Here is a 6222-nt window from a genome sequence, read left to right on the forward strand (position 1 = left end):
ATGTCAAGTTAGCATTTCTCAATGGTATACTAGATGAAGAAGTCTACATTGAGCAGCCTGAAGGTTTTGTTGATCCAGATAAGAAGGACATGGTCTACAAATTACACAAAGCATTGTATGCTCTAAAACAAGCCCCTAGAGCATGGTATGAAAGATTGCATAACTATCTTATTTAGATTAGTTTTTAGAGAACTAATAATAACAATAGCTTATATATCAAGGAAGGACCAAATAATAAGATTGTTTTGGTAGAAATATTTGTGCATGATACTTTTTTCACAAGAAATGATGATCTTTGCAAAGAATTTTCAAAGCAAATGAACAAGGAATTTGAGATGTCAATGTTTGGAGAGATCAAATTCTTTTTTGGTCTTCAAATTTAGTAGAGTAAGAATGACATCTACATCACTTAGTCTAAATACATCAAGGAGATACTGAAAAAGTTTTTTATGGAAGACTATAAACCAATTTGAACTCCTATATGCACTGGTCTAAATCTTACCAAAGATGATGAATCAAAGGAGGTAGATCAAACATTGTATAGATCTATGATTAGAAAGTTGCAGTATGTAGCTTATACAAGGCCAAATATTGCTCTTGTAGTTGGTATTGTAGCAAGATTTTCAGCAAAACCAAGAGAAAATCACATGATGGCAATCAAAAGGATCATGAGATACTTGAAAGGCAATGAATATTATGGATTATGGTACAAATTTGGAGGTAATTTGGATTTGAAAGTGTTTACTGATGTAGATTTGGCAAGAAACATGGATGAAAAAAAGAGTACAAGTGGAGGAGCATTCTTTCTTGGAAAGAGGTTGGTTTCTTGGACAAGTAAAAAGAAAAATTGTACATCCCAATCTACAACTGAAGCAGAATATGTTGTAGCAATAGTAAACTATTCTAATATTATTTGATTCAAACAATTATTGAAAGACATGAAGGTGGAAATCAAAGAACTTATTATTATGTTCTGTGACAATAGAAGTGCAATTAACATATCTAAAAATCTAGTGATGCATTCAAAAACCAAGCACATTGCAATAAAGTATCACTTTGTCAGAGAATTGGTGCAGGATAAGGAGATCAAATTGGAATATGTTCATATAAGGGAATAAATTGCTGACATATTCATCAAACCATTACCTAACGATGCATTCTTGTATCTAAGAGGTAAGTTAGGGGTCATTCCTCTATCTAAAGCTCACTAAAATGAAGCTTTAGTGATGCATCAACATGTATCAAGTTGAAGATCTTTCAGTTGATGTAGCATAGTTATGGAAATATTCCATATAAATTAGTACATAAGGTAAATTTCTATTCATTTGGTTTGTGTTTTCCTTGGCATGTGTTTTCAAAGAGGGAGAGAGTATACTATCATATCTTTCTAAAATTTGAATTTGCTTGTGAAGAGTTTAATGTTTGAAAAGAGACTATGCAATTCCTTCATAGAGGGAGATTACTATATTTGAGAAGTTTGTGGAATGAAATCTAAGAGGGAGAAACATTCTATCAGAATTTTTTTTTTCTCAAATTTCATTCTACTATGACATGTTGTGTTGCCATTAATGCCAAAGAGGGAGATTGTTGGATACAATTGTTCAATTGTGTGTTGTCTTTAATGTTACAAAAATGTCATATCAGTTATTAGATAGAGTCTACTGAGCTCAATTGGTTAGTAAAGAAAAAGACAAAATCTACCAAGCTCAGATGGTTAGCAAAGTGAAATACAAAGTCTACCAAGTGTTTTTGGAAGTTACACTGCGAAAATAGCTTCTATCGAGCTCACTCGGGCGCTGAAGGATTTTATGGAAGAAGATAGTTTCTATCAAGCTCATAAGGTCAGCGAAGGAAAATCAGTTGTTATAGAGTTCACTCAGTCTCCAAAGGATTTTGTAGAGTTTTTAGTGTTTACCAAGCTTCACTTGGTTAACACTAGAAATCATTTTTGGAGTAATTTTTACCGAGTAGGGTTGGCCAATGAAGGATTTCATTATTTTGGGAAATAAAGTTTAATTGTTTCATGTAATTTTTATAGCCGACTAATATAATGTTTATTGGTAAATGTAACTTGTAAATGAGCTGACTTGACAATCTATAATGTATAAATAAAAGGTCAAGTTGTGAATTCAAAGGTATGAATGAATGAGCGAGTATGCAAGTGAGTTGATTGTGTGAAGAGGAAGTGTGAGCGAATTTTGAAGAAGGATTAGATATCCTTGAGGAGTAGCAAAGTTGTATTCAACCATAGAGGATCTAGTGAAGTAAAATAGAGATCTATATCAATAAAGATTAGTTGCATCTCATTCAAGTCACTTATTGTTACTTTCTCACCATTGTAGTAGTAATTCCTAAATCTCTTAACAGAGTTACTCTAACAATAATTTTTGTAAATCCTCTAACAAGGTAAAAAATTCTACTGAATTGTTCTAAAGTCCTCTAGCAAGGCCACTCCTAGCAGGGTGATTAAATCCTCTATCAAGGTCACATCTAACAGTGTATTTTGTAACCTTTAATAGGGTTGGCTCCTAACAAGGCTCACTTCAGAAGAGTGAAAATTGGTAGCTAGTTACTTGGTGGTTTTTCCTATATTGGGTTTCCACGTTAAATTTGGTGTCTCTTGTGTTCATTTTATATCCTTTTGCATGCATGTTAATAATTGTAAATGCTTAAAGATTAGTAATATGTTAATACATAGTTCATTTATCGAGTTACAACATTTTTCTTTGTGGCTACCAAGTGACAGCAGTATCAAGTTATTTAAGACATCTAAGGGATCTATGGATTTGTTTTTGTGGTAACTGATTCCCCCCTCTAGTTACTCCATCTATATTTCCGTCAATAATATGAGAGGTTTCAAGTTAAGAGGAATGGGCTCCAAATGGAGCAAAATGTGTTATAGGGGACACTAGGAGCAACATAGGGAGAGAGGGATATGTTCTAGGGGAGGGTGGATGTACTATAAGAAAAGTGAGATAGTCTATTGGTGGAGTTTTCTACTTTAAGGGCCTAGGTTGTAGTTGGAAAGGGATTAGATGAGCTATGGAGGTGGCAAGATGAGATGGAGGATTTATGGGAGTGAGTGGGATTATACCAAGTTCACTAGTACGTAGTCATGTCAACTAATTAGATTGAGCATTATAGATAGACTACCTAGTCTAGTATCATGGGTACACACACAAGGATGGTGGTAGCATCAAGAGGAGAGAGGAAATAGAGCATGGGAGGGCCCTAGAGGATAGGTACATCTCACTAGATAGGAGGATCTTGTAGGTGTAGATCAAATACAATGATGATGGAGGAAGTGGAGAGCTCAAGGATAGGAGGTTAAAGGTTTTGGGTGGGTGAGCCCTAGAGATATGTGGGGCCAAGCAAAGAGAATATGGAAAAGCATGTGATTGAGAGATTTGTGAGGGTGCATGTGATACCACCACCACCCCTAGGTTTGACTCAAGATGCTTTGAGAATAAACCCAACCATAGGGGGAGGAGCACCCTTAGATAAGCAATCATATATTGTAGTATGTATCTACCATATGTATGATGGTGCCATTTTCATGATGTATTTATATATTTTGAGGGCACACACCCTTATTAGTGAAGAGAGCCATTTATAGTCCATTTCATGTACCTTCATACTCACTTCCATGCTTTATATATATTCTAATTAGTCCCATTTTACCATTTTATGTTGCATGTGATTTAATATATGTAAGTAATATTTAATATGGTTTTGGGATTAAAATAAAAAAAATATAGTATTGATTATTTTTACTAATAGGAATTATAGTTCAAAGATTTTGGATAATTAAGCTTGTAGTATATAGATTACTAGAACTTTTGGCTACAAGAGATTTTTGGTCTTCTTGTCACTCTCTTGATTGGAATCGATTAACTAAATAATTATTCATGTTATCTACCAACTCAATCCCATTTACAACGATGTGTATTTATTTGATTATCCACTCCAACATTTTGTATATTATTATTTTTACAATCCTCATACATGGAGTATTTGATTACCCAATTATTTCAACAACTTTATTAAGGATTATGAACAACAATGGATTTATTGGCTTTGTGGAGGATCTCTGGATATTATAATATCTTACTATTATTTATTGTTATAAAACTGGCTTTAACAAGTGCCTGGTATCCAAGATGTTGTGTAGATTATTATGACATATATTTTCTTATTTATAGCCATGATTATAACAAATTTATTTTATTATGTGGCCTAAAAATAATACATTATGTAAACCAATTATTCCAACTTGTTGGTCATGATCAAAAACAAATTATCTATTTTCATATCATTTTTTATAGGTTGCAATAATATAAGTAGCATATGTAAATAATTGAGTGTAATTCTTTTTGGTATCAAATTGCTATGAAATGAAATCATTGTGTTGATCACTTCTACCATAGTTCTATAAGTTTTATTTATGTCATCTAATGGGAGGAAGGGCACCCATCTCCAACATTTGATGGATTGCAAATAATTTTGTCATGCTGTGAGGCCTCGCCTCGACCCATTGTAGCATAGTGATACATTACTATTATTTTGATATTCATGACTCGAGATGTTGAGACATTATCTGATGCTTAGAACATACTTTATTATTTCATGTTGTGTGATGTTACTTTCAGATATATTTGATGATTGTCATTTAATGTTTCATATATATGTATGTTGATGAAATTAGTAATGTAGGATTGAGACTTTGATTTAAGAGATTTTTAATGGTTAAGAATTAAGCAGGATGAAGAAACCCTTATTGATGAATGTTTCAATTTATGTGGATTTCTGATACGTATACATATATGTACATGTGATTTTACGGGATTACTAATGTGTGCAATGAGTGTGCAAATATTTTAGCCGAGGAACCCTACGGAGGAACATAACTGATCTCTGTGTGCTAATTTTGGAAACCTTGTTGTTCATGATTCACGTATTGTATTGTGAGATGTATGTATGAATATTTCTATGTTTAATGAATGTTAGTGTTCGTAATTATGTTCTATTAGTGTCACTTGACACTCGTAAATTGTTTATGTTCTTTAGTGTGCTGTTTAGAGTTAGTTGTTTAACCTTTGGACTCAAGTTGGTTTAGTTGGTGTCAGTTACTATTGGGTTCTTAATCGAGGTTAGTCTTCCCTTAATCTGGATTAGCACTTAATCTGCTATGATTAGAGTAGTTAGAAGGTCTTATTTTATTCCTAGATTTTTTTTGGCTCTAAACCTTTTTCCTAAGGCTTAAAACATAAAATTATTATACCCAAAGAGTATGGGTATGGGTTAGGGGTCTTTTCCAACCCCTAAGCCCCTTTTATTGACTTTTGAGGCCACTCAAAAAGTCTCATTTTTCCTTTGTGCGAAAATTGCATGTGGTTATCTTGAGTCACCTCACCTCACCTCCACTTAGTGTTTAACCATAGTGTGGGTTGAGTTAGGAGTTTCTAGAATTGCTAGTGGGTGGAAGTAGTTATTGCTCCTTTTGGCGGTTGAGTTTGAGACTTATTTAGAGGCCCTTCTTGGACTTGTGGAGGTTGTTACCCAATCTCTACATTTAGAGAGGAGTTTTTGAAGATTGAAGGAAGGAAGTGGAAACTCTACTCAAACTTGTTCATTACCATTACCTCTTTGTGAAGGTAGGAAATTCTCATCTCCCTTATTTAGTTTTCATGTTTGTTTCATGCTTATGCTACCTTGTTGTTGTTTCAATGTTTGTATGTTTGTGGGTATGTTAGGAAGCTTTGAAAATCATGTTATTTTGGATGATTTCCTGTCATGTTTATGTTTGCAATTTTTGAGATTTTTCTTGCATGGGTGTTTTGGTATTACTCACCCTTGGAGAGGGCAAAAGTGACCAATTTTGGGAAAGGTATGTTTAGTTGGACTCCAACCAGTGTAGAGTCTCTTCTTAGGATGAGAAGAGGGAGAGAGGGTAGGGTGTTATGGGCCCCTACCCATCAGCACAAACTTTGTATGAGTATGGCATGTTTAAATGGAAGAACAAAAGTTCTTGGTTAATAGCCCCGATTGGGCATCTGATTTAGTTTTGTGCTTGACTTCTCCTATTGGAAGAATCCACCTTTCCCTAGTGTTGATTCATTGTGGATCTTATTGTGAAAACCTTGTATGTATGTGCATGTTTGAATTGCTCTTGGTCATGTTTTTGGTCACCTGATCAAATTTTGTTCCCTCCTTGGTTCTAGA

This window comes from Cupressus sempervirens, chromosome 4 (genome assembly GCF_028749045.1).
Source record: "Cupressus sempervirens isolate cs-2001-9-10 chromosome 4, ASM2874904v1, whole genome shotgun sequence".
NCBI lineage: Eukaryota > Viridiplantae > Streptophyta > Pinopsida > Cupressales > Cupressaceae > Cupressus > Cupressus sempervirens.